Raw genomic sequence first — 19,926 nt, forward strand, 5'->3', positions numbered from 1 at the left:
CCATTTGTAGAAGCCAAAGTTGGCTTGAAATGGAAATCAAGTTCAGGCAAGAGAGTGAACAGATCTGAAAAATAACTATAAAGGGGCTACTTTAATTCGTACTGATTAAGTGGGATGATGCGATTTGAAGCTATCCTCGTTAGTGCTCGGGACAATGCTCAGCACACAGTGGGAACTCCATAAAAAAGAAAACACTGATGATCGACTGACTCTTGCTTCAGAGAGATCAAAAGGAGAGCAGCTTCCTATTCCTAAATTGAAAATGGACGAACAGCATAATTCATCATGAATGGTATTTGAGTGTTTACTATGTGCAGGGCATTGTACTAAGTGCTTGGGAGAGTATAATAATATATTTAGAATATAAGAACTGTCCAATTCACCTCAAGTCCAGTTCACATCAGGGGCTGTGGAGGATCCATGGGGAGGAGAGCCTTGGGGATGGCCCAAGTCCCTCAGCGGGGGCAGAGACCACCAAGGGTCTTCTCTGGGGTGGCCCTGGACAAAGCCCTGAGAGGGGTAAGTGATCTCTCTCTCTCTCCCCGTCCCACTCACCCCAAGCCCCCTCCCCAAATCTAGGAGCAAAACATCCCATTTTGCTCCCTGCACAGCTGGGGGAAATGCCCTCTCCCCACCCTTTGGAAAGGAGAAGCCGAGAAGCAGCGTGGCCTAGTGGAAAGAGCATGGGCCCAAGAGTCAGAGGATCTGAGTCCAAATTTGTCACCTGTCTGCTGTGTGACCTTGGTCAAGTCACTTCACTTCTCTGTGCCTCAGCGTCCTCCTCTGTAAAAGGGGGATTAAGACGGTGAGCACTGTATGGGAAAGGGACTGTGTCCAACCCTGTTATCTTGTAATTATCTTAGCACTTACGTCAGTGCCTGGCACATAGTAAGTGTTTAACAAATACAATTATTATTACTATTAATTGCGGAGAGAGCATGGCCCTGGGAGTCAAGTGACCTGGGTTCTAATCACAGCTCTGCCGATTGCTTGCCATGTGGCCTTGGGCAAGTCACTTCATTTCTCTGAGCCTCAGTTTCTTTAACTGTAAACTGAGGATTAAGTACCTGTTCTTCCTACTTAAACTGTAAACCCCATGCGGGACAGGAACTCTGTTCAACGTAATGAACATGTACTTACCCCAGTGCTTAAAAAAGTGTTTGACCACAGTAAATGCTTAACAAATACCATTTGAAACAAAACAAAATACTAATCCCTGGCACACAGTCTCTCCTGCAGGGGACCTAAGATGTCTGTGGATTTCATGGCATAGTGGATAAAACACAGGCTTGGGAGTCAGGTCATGGGTTCTAAACCTGGCTCCACCGTTTGCTGTGTGACCTTGAGCAAATCACTTCACTTCTCTATGCCTGTTATTTCATCTGTAAAATGGGGATTGAGACTGTGAGCTCCATGTGAGTCAGGGTCTGTGTCTGACCCAATTTGGGTGTAACCACCCCAGTGCTTAGTGCAGTGCCTGGCACATAGTAAGCACTTAAGAAATACCATAATTTATTTTTTATTTATCATCTGACTGACTCCAGGGATGGTGTGTCTGGAGCAGAATATATATATTCTGCAATATATATATATATATATATATATATAGGAACGATGGGAGGGCTCCAGGCTGGCATCAGAGTGATGGGCAGATGTCAATCATAGGGGGATGTGACTGATAAACAGGTTGTAATCCAACCCCTTCAGCTTCACGGAGGTGATTCAGATAGGGCACCTAGGCACACCTGTAATCCAATCGAACTCCTCTTATACAAATTGCACCTCCCTTTTGCATACCCATAAAAGAGTCAATGGGAGGACAAGGATTGGGTTTGGAAGGTGAATAGCTCTTATTTGGACATGTTTAGTTTGAGGTACCAGCAGGACATCTAAGTCGGGATGTCCTGAAGGCAGGAAGAGTTGCGAGACTGCAGAGAAAGAGAGAGGTCAGGGCTGGAGAGGTAGATTGGTGAATCATTCATGTAGAAATGGTAATTAAAGCCACGGGAGAGAATGAGTTCTCCAAAGGAGTGTTAATTGAAAGGGATCCAGAAGTCTTGAGGCACCCCCATACTTAGAAGGTGGGTGGCAGAGGAGGAGCCTAGGGAAGAAACTGTGAATGAGTGGCCAGAGAAATAGGAGGAGGACCAGGAGAGAGCAGTTTGTGAAGCCAAAGTTAGATAATGCTTCTAAGAGGGGGGGCGATCCACTTGGCAAAGGCAGCTGAGAGGTCTAGGAGGATTGGGATGGTGTGGAGTCAATAGGATATGGCAAGATTGGATTTGGTCATTGGTAACCATAAAGAGGGCTGTTTGAAGGGAGAGGAAGCTGGATTGGAAGGGATCAAGAAGAGAATTGGGAGGCAGCAGGTTTAAACAACTCACTCAACATGTTTCTAGAGGAATGATAACAGGAAGATGGGATGATGACCGGAGGAATCTGTCTGTGAAGTCAGGGGAGAGTTTTGTTTAGGATGGGGATACATTGGCATGTTTGAAAGCATTGCCAAGATCCGCCCTTTACTCTCCATCCATACCGCTACCCTGCTCATTCAAGCTCTCATGCTGCTGCCCGGATTATCTTTGTCCAGAAACGCTCTGGGCATATTACTCCCCTCCTCAAAAATCTCCAGTGGCTACCAATCAATCTGCGCATCAGGCAGAAACTCCTCACCCTGGGCTTCAAGGCTGTCCATCACCTCGCCCCCTCCTACCTCACCTCCCTTCTCTCCTTCTCCAGCCCAGCCCACACCCTCCGCTCCTCCGCCGCTAATCTCCTCACTGTACCTCGTTCTCGCCTGTCCCGCCATCGACCCCCAGCCCACTTCATCCCCGGGCCTGGAATGCCCTCCCTCTGCCCATCCACCAAGCTAGCTCTCTTCCTCCCTTCAAGGCCCTACTGAGAGCTCACCTCCTCCAGGAGGCCTTCCCAGACTGAGCCCCTTCCTTCCTCTCCCCCTCGTCCCCCTCTCCATCCCCCCATCTTACCTCCTTCCCTTCCCCACAGCACCTGTATATATGTATATATGTTTGTACATATTTATTACTCTATTTATTGTACTTGTACATATCTATTCTATTTATTTTATTTTGTTAGTATGTTTGGTTTTGTTCTCTGTCTCCCCCTTTTAGACTGTGAGCCCACTGTTGGGTAGGGACTGTCTCTATGTGTTGCCAATTTGTACTTTCCAAGCGCTTAGTACAGTGCTCTGCACATAGTAAGCGCTCAATAAATACGATTGATGATGATGATGATGATGAAAGCAATGCGGAAGGAGCCACTGGAAAACGAGCAGTTGAAGATGTTGGTCAGGGAGGGAAGAAGGGAGGGGGCAATTGTTTTGATAAGATGTGAAGAGATGGGATCAGAAGCTTGGGAGAGGGGCTAGATTTTGAGATGAGATGGGGGATTTCCTTTTGAAATCTTGCTGGGGCACATAGAGTTGAAGGGGCAGGTGGAGAAGGAACTGGAGAGGAACAAGGGGAGACTTAAAGGTTTCAATTTATAACGAGACAGTTGGAGTGGTGAAGGACTCCCTGTCCAGTGGTGATCCCTTAGATTCAGATAGGATAAGCAGTTGTCATAGAGGGGATTCCTCAAGGTTTATTTGCCGGCTGGTGTGGCTTAAGACTAAGAAACCAATGTCCCGGAGTCAGAGCATGAGAAACAGAATGATTTGTCCCTAGGCATGCAAATGCTTAGCATTAACAAATGCCCAGCTCTACCCATCGTAGATGGTGGTATTCATTTGTTTAACGCTTCTCTGGGAAGCAGCATGATGCAGTGGTTAGAGCATGGGTCTGGGATTCAGAAGGACCTGAGTTCTCCATTCTCTCCACCTTTAAAGTTTTCTTAAAAATCCCATCTATCATCACAACAAAGTTAAATTTAAAATTCTTGTGGAGAGGAGAGGTCAAAAAAAGAAATGGCAAAATATAGTGCACTTTAGAAAGGAGAACTGGGATATAATGTGGTCCTGAGGAAAAATTATGTATAGATCACAAACCAAATAATCTTCCAGAATCCTGGACACTGTTCAAAACCACCATCTGTCAGTAGAGAATGAGGTCAAATATGTGCAGCAGAATTGAAAAACAAAACAAAACGGGCAGCAAACAATCCCAACATGACTAATTCCAGGAGCAAAAGAGAGCAAAATTGCCATCTTCTTAAAATGGTAAGTTTATTTAAGTGAGGAGAACAGAATGCTCAGAAAATGATATATCTTAGATAGAAACAGGAAACGAGGAAGGTTGCAGAGAGGTTTGAAGAATATCCTACAAGTGATGGCAAGGCAAATGATAAAATATTTTTCCAACAGAGCACAAGCAGAAGGCTGCTAGGAAATCCTGGGGCCATTTGGAGAAGCAGTGTGGCTCAGTGGAAAGAGCACGGGCTTTGGAGTCAGAGGTCAGGGGTTCAAATCCCGGCTCCACCAATTGTCAGCTGTGTGACTTTGGGCAAGTGACTTAACTTCTCTGTGCCTCAGTTGCCTCATCTGTAAAATGGGGATTAAGACTGTGAGCCCCCCATAGGATGACCTGATCATCTTGTAACCTTCCCAGCGCTTAGAACAGTGCTTTGCACATAGTAAGAGCTTAATAAATGCCATCATCATCATCATCATTATTATTATTATTATTTGGTGCTCTCAGGTCCCCTCAGGGATGCCATAGGGAAGTGAGAGGCTTGAAGAATTATTTATTTGTCTTTATTACTGATGGTCTTTATTAAGCACTTACTATGTGCCAAACACTACTAAATGCTGGGGTAGATACAAGATAATCATCATCATCATCATCATCAATCATATTTATTGAACGCTTACTGGGTGCAGTGCACTGTACTAAGCGCTTGGGAAGTACAAGTTGGCAACATATAGAGACAGTCTCTACCCAACAGTGGGCTCACAGTCTAAAAATATTCAACTAATCAGGTTGAATACAGTCCCTGTCCCACAGGGGCTCACAGTCTAAGCCGTGTGGCTTAGTGGATAAAGCACAGGTTTGGGAGACAGAAGGACCTGGCTCTGCCAAATGTCCGTTGTGCGACCTTGGGCAAATCACTTCGCTTCTCTGTGCCTCAGTTACCTCATCTGTAAAATGGGGATAAGAATGTGAGCCCCATTTGGGACAGGGACTGTACCTGACCTGATTACCTTGTATCTACCCCAGTGCTTAGAACAGTGCTTGGCACATAGCTTTACACAAACCATAATTATAATTGTTGTTATTATTACCCTATACACATCCCATTCTCAGGCTCATAACATTTATGTACATATGTACAATAAATACAATTGAATGAATGAATATCCATAATTTATTACAATATCAGTCTCCCTTTCTACATGTAAACTCCTGGTGGGCAGGGAATGTGTCTACCAACTCTGTTGCATTGTACTCCCCCAAGCATTTAGTACAGTGCTCTTCACACGTAAGGGCTCAGTAAATACCTGCAATTGATAGGCTTTTGCATCAGCCCCTTCACTGGTCTCCATGTCTGCAGTTTCTTCCCCCTTCTTCTAGGCTCTAAACTCACTGTGGGCAGGGAATGTGTCTGCTTATTGTATTGTACTCTCCCAAGCGCTTAGTACAGTGCTCTGCACACAGAAAGTGCTCAAATAAGTATGATTGAATGCTACATCTTCTGGGAGCATCATTGGACACATCCCTCTAGACTGTAAGCTCATTATAAGCAGAGGACATTTCTGCTAGCTTGTTATATTGTACTTTTCTAGGCGCTTACTACAGTGTTCTCCCACTCCCTTCTGCATCACCCTGACTTGTTCCCTTTATTCGTATCCCCTCCCAGCCCCACAACACTTATGTACATATCTGTAGTTTATGTTAATGTCTGTCTCCCCCTCTTGACTGTGGGCAGGGTGTGTGTCTATTGCTATAGTGCACTCTCCCAAGCGCTTAGTAAGGTGCTCTGCACAGAGTAAGTGCCCAATAAATATGATTGACTGACTGCTCTGTACCTAGTGCTCAATAAATACCACTGATTGATTCCTTGCCAACATTAAAACCCACCACTCTCTCTTCACATCCCTCACATCAAGCAAGCATTCTTCCAGCTGGAATTCAACATTCTCCACCAACTTTTCCCGTCTTCTAGACTGTGAGCCCACTGTTGGGTAGGGACCGTCTCTATATGTTGCCAATTTGTACTTCCCAAGCGCTTAGTACAGTGCTCTGCACACAGTAAGCGCTCAATAAATATGATTGAATGAATGAATGAATGCAAATCTAGTGTCTTCACCCATTTCCTATCCAGCTCACTCTCCTAAATTACCATTCTAATATACCTCACCCTTGACTCTACCACCTCCATCCCTTCACCTGAGCTGTTTCCCCAGCCAGGAACTGAGAAGCAGCATGGCCTAGTGGATAGAGTACAGGCCTAAGGGTCAGAAGGACTTACGTTCTCTTCGCGAACTCTGCCACTTGTCTGCTGTGTGACCTTGGACAAGTCACTTAACTTTTCTGTGACTCAGTGACTCTGTCTGTAAAATGGGGATCAAGACCTTGAGCCCCATGTGGGACATGGACTGTTTCCAACTTGCTGGTATCAATCAATCAATCAGTCGTATTTATTGAGTGCTTACTGTGTGCAGAGCACTGTACTAAGCACTACTGATGATGGCATTTATTTAGCGCTTACTATGTGCAGAGCGGTGGTCTAAGCACTGGGGAGGGTACAAGGTGATCAGGTTGTCCCACGGGGGGCTCACAGTCTTAATCCCCATTTGACAGATGAGGTAACTGAGGCCCAGAGAAGTGAAGTGACTTGCCTAAGGTCCCACAGCTGACAAGTGGTGGAGCCAGGATTCGAACCCATGACCTCTGACTCCAAAGCCCGGGCTCTTTCCACTGAGCCACGCTGCTTCTCGTGGCAGCACTACTAAGTACTAAGGGCACTAAGTACACACTAAGTACTGCATCGCTTAGTACAATGTCTGGCACATAGTAAGCACTTAATTACAAAAACAAAACAAAAACTGCTTCCCCAAATCCACCAGAGTACCACTCTCTCCACACTTAAAGTCTTCCCAAAAGTCCCATCTATCAACCAATCAGTGGTATTTATTGAATACTTACTGTGTGCAGAGCACTGTACTAAGTGCTTGGTAGACTGCAATACAAAGTTGATAGACATATTCCCTGTCCACCAGACAAATTATGGATATTTATGAAAGTGCCAAAGCATGCATAAAGAATACAGATCAATGTGCATGGATCACACAGAAGGGAGAGGGAGTAGTGGAAATGAGGGCTTAGTTGGGGAAGGCCTCTTGGAGGAGATGGGATTTTAATAAGGCTTTGAAGGTGGGGAGAGTCAATCTGTTGGCTATAAAGGGGAAGGGAGTTTCAGGCCGGAGGCGGGATATTGGTGAGAGTTCAGCAGCGAGATAGATGAGATGGAGGTATAGTCAGTAGGTTGATAATAGAGGAGCAAAGTGTGTGGTTCATTCAGTCGCATTTATTGAGCGCTTACTGTGTGGCATGTGGTGTGGAAGGAAAGAGAGGTAAGGTAGGAGAGGATGAGCTGATTGAGTGCGGTAAAGCCGATGGTAAGGAAAACCCGCACTGTCCGGGTTCCCCTATTGTGACTCCGTGTGCATACGCACACATGGTTATCTCTAACATTGTAGGGCAAACAGTATCCAAGCAGGTGCATGTTGTTGGATAAATATGGCCTAATTCCCTAACAATGTTCCAGCCAACACGTGCAGGAAAAAGCTATGATAGAATTGAGTATATTATGGAACTAATATTTTTCGAGCACCTTCTTTGTATAAAACGCTGCACTGGGTGTATAGGATTACACCCCACTCCTGGTAGGAATATTTTCCCCCTTTTAGACTGTGAACCCACTGTTGGGTAGGGACTGTCTCTATATGTTGCCAACTTGTACTTCCCGCTTAGTACAGTGCTCTGCAAACAGTAAGCGCTCAATAAATACTATTGATGATGATGATGATGATGATTATACCAACGCTTAGACTAGTGCTTTGCACATAGTAAGCGCTTAATAAATGCCATCATTATTATTATTATTATTATAAATTGAGGTCATTACCTGCTCTCAGTAGTTCACTAGGGAGGAAAGAGAAATAACTAAAACTTTTAATTTAAAACCAAACTAACTTTTTTCTTCTCTCCTTCAATCCGGTATCAAACAACCTAAGCTTCCATGTCTGCTTCATCCACTGTTTGCTCATGCTGGGGTGGGAGAGAGGAGGGGAAGGGTTTGAGAGCTGACAGTAGATGATGTTCTTGGGATGGATGACGAGGTACAATAAGCCCCTAAGTGACCCCTAAGCAGTGTGGCTTAGTGGATAGAGCAGGGGCTTGGGAGTCGGAACCACCTGGGTTCTAATCCCAGCTCTGCCACTTGTCTCCTATGTGACTTGGGGCAAGTCATTCACTTCTCTGTGCCTCAGTTATCTCATCTGGAAAAGGGGGATTAAGACTGTGAGCCCTATGTGGGACAGGGACTGTGTCCAACCCAATTACCTTGTATTCATTCATTCATTCAATCGTATTTATTGAGCGCTTACGGTGTGCAGAGCACTAAGAGCTTGGGAAGTACAAGTTGGCAACATATAGAGACGGTCCCTACCCAACAGCGGGCTCACAGTCTAGAAGGGGGAGACAGACAACAAAACAAAACATATTAATAAAATAAAATAAATAGAATAAATATGTACAAGTAAAATAAATCAATGGAGTAATGAATATGCACAAACATGTATACATATATACAGGTGCTGTGGGGAGGGGAAGGAGGTAAGGCGGGGGGGGATGGGGAGGGAGGAGAAGGGGGAGAAGAAGGAGGGGGCTCAGTCTGGGAATTAACTTGTATCTACCGGAGAACGTAGAACAGTGGTATAGTAAGGTGCATAGTAAGGGCTTAACAAGTACAATTATTATTGTAATATTACTACTTTCCTCCATGGTAAACCCATTGCGGAACCCATTCTCACAGGAAGACTATTTATTTATTTATTTTACTTGTAGATATCTATTCTATTTATTTTCTTTTGTTAGTATGTTTGGTTTTGTTCTCTGTCTCCCCCTTTTAGACTGTGAGCCTACTGTTGGGTAGGGACTGTCTCTATATGTTGCCAATTTGTACTTCCCAAGCGCTTAGTACAGTGCTCTGCACATAGTAAGGGCTCAATAAATACGATTGATGATGATGATGATGATGAAGACAGGCCTAAGAATAAGAAGCCGCGGGGTCTAGTGGTAGGAACCCGAGCCCAGGAGTCAGAGGACCTGGGTTCTGACCCTTTCTCTTAGTACTGTGCCTTGGCATCTAGAGGGGCTTAAGAAATACCACGATTATAATAATGATAATAGTTATTACTATTGGTGAGCTACTTGAACCCTTACTAAGAATTGCTTGAAGATAGTGATACTCTATAGAAAATCTGGATCAATCAATCATATTTACTGAGCACTTATTGGGGGGAGATCACTGTACTAAGCTCTTTGGAGAGTACGGTACAGTAGAATTAGTAGACATGTCCTCTGTCCACATTGAGCTTACAGTGGATGAGCCACTTCTGTTTTGGGTAGCATGGTAGTTCATTTTTTGTCCTCTCAGAACATGTGAGCAGTGTGGCTCAGTGGAAGGAGCACAGACTTTGGAGTCAGGGGTCATGGGTTCAAATCCCGGCTCTGCCAACTGTCAGATGTGTGACTTTGGGCAAGTCACTTAACTCCTCTATGCCTCAGTTACCTCATCTGTAAAATGGGGTTTAAAACTGTGAGCCCCACCCCGGACAACCTGATCACCTTGTAACCTCCCCATTGCTTAGAACAGTGCTTTGCACGTAGTAAGTGCTTAACAAATGCCACTATTATTATTATTATTGTGTGAGGATGAATTGCACTCAATATAGATATGTTAATTTTGTTTGTAATCCTTAGTGGGCAACAATTCCTCAAAATCTCCAGTGGCTATCAATCAATCTGCGCATCAGGCAGAAACTCCTCACCCTGGGCTTCAAGGCTCTCCATCACCTCGCCCCCTCCTACCTCACCTCCCTTCTCTCCTTCTCCAGCCCACCCCACACCCTCCGCTCTTCTGCCGCTAAATCTCCTCACCGTACCTCGTTCTCGCCTGTCCCGCCATCGACCCCCGGCCCACGTCATCCCCCGGGCCTGGAATGCCCTCCCTCTGCCCATCCGCCAAGTTCGCTCTCTTCCTCCCTTCAAGGCCCTACTGAGAGCTCACCTCCTCCAGGAGGCCTTCCCAGACTGAGCCCCTTCCTTCCTCTCCCCCTCGTCCCCCTCTCCATCCCCCCGTCTTACCTCCTTCCCTTCCCCACAGCATCTGTATATATGTATATATGTTTGTACATATTTGTTACTCTATTTATTTTACCTGTACATATCTATTCTATTTATTTTATTTTGTTAGTATGTTTTGGTTTTGTTCTCTGTCTCCCCCTTTTAGACTGTGAGCCCACTGTTGGGTAGGGACTGTCTCTATATGTTGCCAACTTGTACTTCCCAAGCGCTTAGTACAGTGCTGTGCATACAGTAAGCGCTCAATAAATACGATTGATGATGATGAACAATTCATGTATTCTTTTAAGTTAATGACGTAAAAGTGCTTATCTGTCTTTTCCCTCTTACTGCTTAAAAAGCCTGATTTCCAAGAAACATGAATGAACTATGCATGGACTAGTGGGTAAAGTACAGGCCTGGGTGTCAGAAGGACCTGGATTATAATCCCAGCTCTGCCACTTGTCTGCTGTGTGACCTATGAAACTTCACTTCTCTGTGCCTCAGTTCGCTTACCTCCAAACTGGGGATTAAGACTGTGAGCCCTTTGTGGGACAGGGACTGTGTCCAACTTGATTGGCTTCTACGTACCCCAGAGTTTATAACAGTGCCTGGCACATAGTAAGCACTTAATTTACTAGAGAAGCAGCGTGGCTCAATGGAAAGAGCCCGGGCTTTGGAGTCAGAGGTCAGGGGTTCAAATCCCGGCTCTGCCACTTGCCAGCTGTGTGACTTTGAGCTTTGGAGTCAGAGGTCAGGGGTTCAAATCCCGGCTCTGCCACTTGTCAGCTGTGTGACTTTGGGCAAGTCACTTCTCTTCTCTGGGCCTCAGTTACCTCATCTGTAAAATGGGGATGAAGACCGTCTGCCCCCCCGTGGGACAACCTGATCACCTTGTAACCTCCCCAGCGCTTAGAACAGTGCTTTGCATCATCATCATCATCAATCGTATTTATTGAGCGCTTACTATGTGCAGAGCACTGTACTAAGCACTTGGGAAGTACAAATTGGCAACATATAGAGACAGTCCCTACCCAACAGTGGGCTCACAGTCTAAAAGGGGGAGACAGAGAACAAAACCAAAGATACTAACAAAATAAAATAAATAGAATAGATATGTACAAATAAATTAAATAAATAAATAGAGTAAAAAAAATGTACAAACATGTATACATATATACAGGTGCTGTGGGGAAGGGAGGGAGGTAAGATGGGGGGATGGAGAGGGGGACGAGGGGCACATAGGAAGCGCTTAATAAATGCCATTATTATTATTATTAACAAATACCACAGTTATTATGACTTGCTCCTGTACATTTCCTATGTATAGTCATGTTTTCAAAGTATTTTTCCTCCAGCTGTGCCATCTAAGCAAGCTGCACCGGTTCTTATCTTCCATCATTCTTGCTATAAACACAAGACCGTGTGTACACATAGGTTGATTGGTTAAGAGTTCTCTCCTCACCAGGTTTCCTGACATTCTATTCCATTGCCTGAGGCTTGGGCAGGGTGTAGCAGGATGTTTGCTTGCTGATTTGAGAAAGGGGTTTCTGTCAAGTAGGCCAGGTATAAATACATAAATTTATATATATATATATATATATATATACATACATATTTATATATTTATATATTTATATATATATATATATTCATGTATGACCTTTAGGGCTTCTAATTGTTCTTTTTAGTGAAATCTCTTGCAATTATTATTTTTAAAGGGGAAGGAGGTGGGGTCACTGTCTGTAAGAGTTGGTGACAAGAAACCCTCAAGTTCTGACTGTATAGGTCTTGGAATTGCTTTTTTCTTTACTTCAGGGACTCCCAGCAATATCCCAGCTATTTTTCAGGAGACTTCTTTTTAATAGCTTCTTCTTGTCCACGACTACCGGTCTGTATTCTCATCAGTCATTCACTCGTATTCCTTAATGTTAAAAATTGTGTTATTTGTTGGGGTTTGCTATGTTCCAGGCATTATATCATCATCATCATCAATCGTATTTATTGAGCGCTTACTGTGTGCAGAGCACTGTACTAAGCGCTTGGGAAGTCCAAATTGGCAACATCTAGAGACGGTCCCTACCCAACAGTGGGCTCACAGTCTAAAAGGGGGAGACAAAACCAAACATACTAACAAAATAAATAGAATAGATACGTACAGGTAAAATAAATAGAGTAATAAATATGTACAAACATTTATCATCATCGTCAATCGCATTTATATACTTATACTCAGCAAAATTCGGGTTGGATACAGTCCCTGTCTCACATGGGGCTCGCGATCTCAATCTCCATTTTACAGATGAGGTAACTGAGGCCCATAGAAGAGAAGTGACTTGTCCAAGGTCACACAGCAGACAATTGGTAGACGGGATTAGAACCCAGGTCCTTCTGACTCCCGGGCCGTTGCTCCATCCAGCAGGCCACACTGCTTACTGTATTCTGGTAGTGTATCCATAGAATTTTCTTGGGAAAAATATGGGAGTTGTTTCCCATTGCCTCCTTCTGCACAGTAAACTTGAGTCTCCACCCTCGACTCTCTTCCTTGCCGCTGCTGCCCAGCACAGGTGAGTTTTGACTTGTGGCAGATCGCCTTCCACTCGTTAACCACGGGCCAAGCTAGGAATGGAATGGGTACGTCTCTGCTTGACTCTCCCTCCCATAACCAAGACTGGTAAAGTACTGGAAACTCTCCAGATGCAGTCCTGAGAGGAGAGCACTGTACTAAACACATTTTTATAGCTTCTCCTTGTCCAGGACTATGCAGTCTATGTTTTCAGCAATCATAAGACCGTGTTTATTGAATGCTTACTGTATGCATAGCATCATCATCATCATCAATCGTATTTATTGAGCGCTTACTATGTGCAGACCACTGTACTAAGCGCTTGGGAAGTACAAGTTGGCAACATATAGAGACAGTCCCTACCCAACAGTGGGCTCACAGTCTAAAAGGGGGAGACAGAGAACAAAACCAAACATACTAACAAAATAAAATAAATAGAATAGATATGTACAAGTAAAATAAATAAATAAATAGAGTAATAAATATGTACAAACATATATACATATATATATGTATATAGCACTAACTAAATGCTTGGGAGAGTATAGTATAACAGAGCTGGTAGACACATTCCTCGCCCACAATGAGCTTACATTCCAGAGATTTGAAAATAACAGTGGATACATTTATTTAATAGTTGGTATGTAAATAGACTCTATTGGCTTTTATGTGGTGTGTTTGCTCTTTGGAGATGGTCTTATTTCATACAAATCCCTTTCTGTATTGGGTGGTGGTAGCCATTTTTTCTGAAAGTCTCCATGTATGCTTTATACATGGAAGTTTATAAATAAATCATAACCTCCCGGATGCAACAGGGAAGACAATTTGCTTAAAATCCTTAATCAAATGTCAGATGTGTATGTCATGGTGACCACAGCATCCCAATACTTTATCTGAATCTTAGCATTAACTAGTTGGAAAGATTTAAGCCAAAAGTAAATTTTTTTTTTGAGTTCTTTAAATTAGCTCGTTGGCTTATACCTCAAAATCTTTGGCAAATAGCATGTACTTATTTTAAAATTGGCAGATGCAAACTTTATATTTTAGCTCTTCTGTTTATTTTTTCTGTAATAGATACAGACCTGTAACAAAATATTTCATGGCATGTGAATCTTGTTAGCAAAGTAGCATTTTGAGCAGGTTGGCTTGGTTGACATACATTCTTTAAGAAATCACTTTCTGAAATGATTAGCCACACTTTGCTAGCTGTAAATTGTTTCAGGGTTTGTGGAAACCTTTACTGTGGTCTCAAAGTCTTAGTTTTGACTTAGTCCAATCTTGCAAATTCAGGGGAATGTTTCCATAATATTTTACCCGAGTGCTTTTTATGTTTCATGTTTTTTTTCTGTTCCTTTCACAAGTCCACCCTGAGAGGAAGTTAAGTGTAAAACTATGTAAATGCAGAAGGAAAAGTTTAGATTAAACTGAGTAGTTTCAATGTGCAGCAGAAGCAGCGTGGCTCAGTGGAAAGAGCCCGGGCTTTGGAGTCAGAGGTCATGAGTTCAAATCCCGGCTCCGCCAATTGTCATCTGTGTGACTTTGGGCAAATCACTTAACTTCTCTGGGCCTCAGTACCTCATCTGTAAAATGGGGATTAAGACTGTGAGCCCCCTGTGGGACAACCTGATCACCTTGTGACCTCCCCAGCACTTAGAACAGTGCTTTGCACATAGTAAGCACTTAATAAATATTATTATTATTATTATTATTATTATTATTATAATAAACATGATGTGGAGATGCAGATAGCGCTCAGGCCTGAGAGTCAGAAGGACCTGTGTTCTCATCCTCACTCTGCCACTTATCTGCCGTATGACCTTGGGTAACTCACTTCAGTTCTCTGGGCCTGTTACATCATCTGTAAAAAAATAAAAATAAATGGGGAATAAGACTGTGAGCCCCGTGTGGGATAAGAACTGACTTGTACTTCCCAAGTGCCCGACTTGTACTTCCCAAGCGCTTAGTACAGTGCTCTGTGTACAGTAAGCGCTCAATAAGTATGATTGAATGAATGAATGAACTCTGATTTGCTGATTAGCTTGTATCTACATCGGTGCTTAGTAAAGTGCCTGGCACATCATATGTGCTTAATAGATATCATTTAAAAAAAAAAAAAACCCAAAACCCCAAAATGGGCATGTCTACCCAGAGTGGAATGTCCTCTGTCACACTCAGGCCAGAAGTCTCCATTTTCACGATGGCTTTGAGATTTCTTGTTGCTTCAAGGCCCTCCCCCTTTGCCAGCACTCAGCATTCTCTCCCATCTGCCCATCCTTCTTAGAGATAAGGACCAATTAGGAGAAGATAAGGGACTTAGGAACCAGAGTACTGTTGCTAGCAGAGTGGCACTGGAAGCAAAAATACAGATGCCGGGAGCTGTGGGAGAAACGATTACCTCAGAACTCAACCTTCCTGCTTGGATTTACCTTGCTCATGACTTCCCCTTGAGTCCCACTGGAAATAGCCAAGAGAAGGTCTTGGCCTAGTCAACACTGGTGTTCCCCTCTACACCCAAAGGATTAATCAGGGAAGAGGAATGAATCCAGAGTTGGGGGTTCTGCATGAGTGATAATTAGAGGAATTTGACTGGAGGTAGGTTATTGTAGAATGGGTGAGGTTAGTAGGAGGGAACTTCCTGGAAAAAATGGGCTTTGAGATACCCCTCCAATTTTCTTGCCAATTTCACTGCCTGATGAAATAGCTTTCTCCCAGTCTTCCATTTATTGAATTTGCTTGTTAAGTAGGTCCAGCCCTGTGCCCTGTTGCCTATTCTCTCTGCTTAGTTACCAGCTGGCCACTTTACCACCTCCCTCCTTTATCTCTACAGTCTGTAGCGTGCCTTAGTGGGTAGAGCCCTGGCCTGGGAATCAGAAGGATCTAAGGTTTTTTTTAATAATATTTGTTGTAATGATATCTGTTAAGCTCTTACTATGTACCAGGCACTGTATTAAGCGCTGGGGAAGATACAAGCGAATTGGGTTGGGCATAGTCCCAGTCCCACTGGGGGCTCCCGGTCTCACTCCCCATTTTACAGCTGAGGTAACTGAGGCACAGAGAAGTGAAGTGACTAGTCCACAGTCACACAGCAGACAGGTGGTGGAGCCAGGATTAGAACCCATGACCTTCTGTCTCCCAGGCACCATGCTGCTTCTAATTCTGGCTCCGCCACATGTTGGCTGTGTGACCTTGGTCAAGTAGCTTTGCTTCTGTGGGCCTCAGTTACCTTACCTGTCAAATGGGGATTCAGAGTGTGAGCCCTGCGTGGGACAAGGACTGTGTCCAATGTGATTAACTCATATCTACCCCAGTGCTTAGAACAGTGCTTGGCACATAGTAAGCACTTAACAAATGCCATAATAATTATTAAGTGCCCCCTATGTTCTCCCTTCCTAATATGCCACCAGCTGCTACTGGCACTGTTGCTTCCACTTTGTAGGCTCCACCTCCAGGACCCCAGAGTTAGCGGAGTGAAGGTGGGATGGGGAGGGTGAGATTATCCTCGGCTGCCGCCGTCTTCCCTCTTATTTCCTCCACGTTACTATGGCTTTTCAGGATTGACAGTGGGGATTGTAATTTTGGGAATGAGGTGGACAATGAGATGTGAGTGGGAGCTGTGTTAAAAGCCGATAAAGTTCAAGGAAAGGAAGACTGGAGGTCAGTCAGTCAATTGTATTTATTGAGCACTTATTGTGTGCAGAGCACTGTACTAAGCACTTGGAAGAGTACAGTATAACAATTAAACAGGCACATTCCCTGCCTACAGTGGGCTTACAGTGTAGAGAGCGTGCTGCCCAGATAGAGGAATGGAGGGGTGATGCCAGGGGGAGGATGGCATAGGAAAGTTCAGGGAAGGAAGATAAGCAGGGAAGGTGGGAACATTAAGCTTCAATTGATGGCCCGGCGAAAGTAGCTGCCCTGTTGGGTGTCTGGCTTTGATATCTGCTGCTTCTTGAGAGCAGCTATCGTGTCTTCCAACTCTCTAGTGTTCTCCTGAACACTTAGTGTGGAACTCTGCACAAAGTCAGTGCCCAGTATGTTTGTACATATTTATTACTCTATTTATTTATTTATTTATCTTGTACATATCTATTCTATTTATTTTATTTTGTTAGTATGTTTGGTTTTGTTCTCTGTCTCCCCCTTCTAGACGGTGAGCCCGTTGTTGGGTAGGGACTGTCTCTATGTGTTGCCGACTTGTACTTCCCAAGCACTTAGTACAGTGCCCTGCACACAGTAAGTGCTCAATAAATATGATTGATTGATTGATTTAAAAGAACTGAGGGGGAGGATATGCCCAAAGAGTAGCAGGTATGCTGCATACAGATGGCACACCTTGGGCAAACGTTCAGGTGGAGGAAGCGGGATGGGGGTGCGGGGAGGTACGAAAAAGAAAGAATGTCTGTGGCAGAGATCACAGGCTTGATCCCTTGCCTTGAATTAAAATAAACAAGAAATTAGTACAGATAACATCTGCGCACGTCACAACTGTGCTCGGTAGCTGGTATGAGGAATGATGCTGTGGTGTAGAATCCCTAAAAGTTTGGGTGGTCCCAAGTCACCACTTGGCAAATCCTGCAGTGGATTGGACATTCGTCGGTAAACTGGAGACTATGTGCTGGTTTCCAAAACCAGCCCCAACTGCCATTTGAGACTATGAGAGCACCTGTGGATACAAGAGTGCTCTTAGATTATGAACTTCAGTGGCATAGGGTAAAAATATATCGTCTTAATCAAGGGAGCTCAAATGAAGTCCTCTACAGATGTTTCCTCTGTTTCTATCTTGGGCAACTTGATTTAACGAGATAGTCTCAGCCTTTTATTCTCAAAGCCCATCTCAAATGATTCCACGTACTTTTGCCTTTGAGCCGAAATAAAATAGGTTCCATCGAGATAGATGCCCTTGGTCCATGTCTTAGAAAGGGATGAAGGAAACTAAGCATTGCTAAGTGCTTTCAATGCTCATTTTTTCTTAGCTTTTGGCACTTAAAAAAAATGAGCTAATTCAGCAAAAGAGATGGCAGGGAGTCTGTTATCAATCAGCCAGTAGAATTTATTGAGCACTTGCTGTGTTCAGAGACTGTATTGTTTGATCACTTAAGTCACTTTCTCCCTATTCTGTGGTCTCTGCTATGCTATCCTTGCCGTGCCTCAAGCCATGAAGGATGGGGGTTTAATAATCAAGTAGCAGATGGTAATTCACACTCTCAAAGACTAAATGATTGATACCTGCTGAAAGTCAAAAGTAAATCCTCAGCCTCTGGGGACTGCTACTCCAGCCCAGTAAAGATCAAATTGATTTGGTAAATATCTCTACAGAGTAGATTCAAATTAGAAAGGGCAGATTGCCTATTCTGAGGGTCATCAAAAATATGGATTTAAAAATATGCTCTCGGTAGTCATAAGCTTCTCCGAACAAGGAAAAATGGTTGGAATGGCTGACTGTAAAATGCAAGTTGCATATTTTGAGGATCATCAAAAATGTGAATTTAAAAATAAGCACTCTTATAGTCTTAAGCTTCTCAGACCAAGGAAAAATGTTTGGAATGGCTGTCTGTAAAATGAGGGGTTTGTACCATGTTACGAGAAGATAAGCAGATGTTTTCTGCTGATTTTTTTTTTTCAGGAAACTGGGATAGACCTAAAAAAAAAGAGGGAGGGGGGAACTTCCAGGAAAAAACAAGTTTTCTGGCCACCTTCTTTTGGGGAGGTGTTAAATTGAGACTGACTTATCATGTTTAAGAATAGCTGTACAACTTTACAAATGAGTATAATACAATCCCCATTTACATTAGTGTCTTAGAAAATATCTGAGTAGTTGGTAATAATCAATGTTAGGGTTCTGTTGTCTACCCAGGTGTTTAACGCGGGGTTTAAGTTCCCTTTTAACAGATATTGGTAAACCAAAATTGCAGGTAATTACCAATTATCACCATCATCATCCCCTGAGGAAGTTATGGGCAAAACCAACACATTCAACCGTATCTGGGCCAGAACTATTAGCATTGTCATCTCCTGATGGCATCTGTCCCTCAAAGTTGACAGATTTTTCCCAGATAATCAATCAGCAGTATTTATTGCACACTTTAAAAAAGTTTTTTTTACATTATTTAAATGTTTACTATGGGTCAAGCACTGTTCTAAGCGCTGGGGTTGATAAAAATTTATCAGGTTCGATCCGGTCCCTGTCCTACGTGGGGCTCACAGTGTAAGTTGGAGAGTGTGGGATTTCATCCCCATTTTACAGATGAGGTAACTGTGAGGCACAGAGAAGTTAATGACTTGCCTAAGGTCACAAAGGAAGAAATTGGCAAAGCTGGAATTAGAACCCAGCTCTTTTGACTCCCAGCCCATGCTTTTTCCACGGGGTACTGTTCTAAGCACTGGGAAAGGACAATAAAAGAGACTTTGTATATGTGATCCCTGCCCATAAGTAGTTTAAATTCTCCAAGGGAAAACAGATATTAAAACAGATTACAGATAGTGGAGAGTACAAGACTTTGTACATAAGGGCAATGGAGATGGGATGAGTATCAAAGTGCTTAAGGGGTATTCAACAAAGTGCATAGTTGACACATAGTGGGTGGTGTATTTCTCAGATTGTCCTCCCTGAGATTGTTCTTCTCAATCAATCAATCAATCGTATTTATTGAGCGCTTACTGTGTGCAGAGCACTGTACTAAGTGTTTGGGAAGTACAAGTTGGCAACATATAGAGACAGTCCCCTATCCACCCTCCCTTCTGCAAGAGGAAATGAGGGCTTAATCAGGGAAGGCATTAAGTGGCTTTGGAGTCAGAGGTCATGGATTCAAATCCTGATTCCGCCAATTGCCAGCTATGTGATTTTGGGCAAGTCACTTAACTTCTCTGTGCCTCAGTTACCTCATCTGTAAAATGGGGATTAAGACTGTGAGCCTCTCGTGGGACAACCTGATCACCTTCTAACCTCCCCAGGGCTCAGAACAGTGCTTTGCACATAGTAGGCTATCATTATTATTATTATTATCTCGGGGAAGATGTGAGCCCTCAGAGGCTCATGATCTAACGAGACAGAGAGGG

The 19,926-nt window shown here is 43.6% G+C and overlaps 1 protein-coding gene and 1 non-coding gene across 2 annotated transcripts in view; one reads left to right on the plus strand and one right to left on the minus strand.

The window, feature by feature from the left end:
- The window catches only part of LMO7 (LIM domain 7), a 326,368-nt gene that overhangs the window by 96,181 nt on the left and 210,261 nt on the right, over window positions 1-19,926 (plus strand). The window lies entirely within an intron of this gene.
- Window positions 12,882-13,019, minus strand: LOC119925031. The gene has a single exon (XR_005449704.1). It is a non-coding gene; the product is annotated as a small nucleolar RNA SNORA7 (small nucleolar RNA).

Source organism: Tachyglossus aculeatus, chromosome 2 (genome assembly GCF_015852505.1).
Source record: "Tachyglossus aculeatus isolate mTacAcu1 chromosome 2, mTacAcu1.pri, whole genome shotgun sequence".
In the NCBI taxonomy this organism is placed as follows: domain Eukaryota; kingdom Metazoa; phylum Chordata; class Mammalia; order Monotremata; family Tachyglossidae; genus Tachyglossus; species Tachyglossus aculeatus.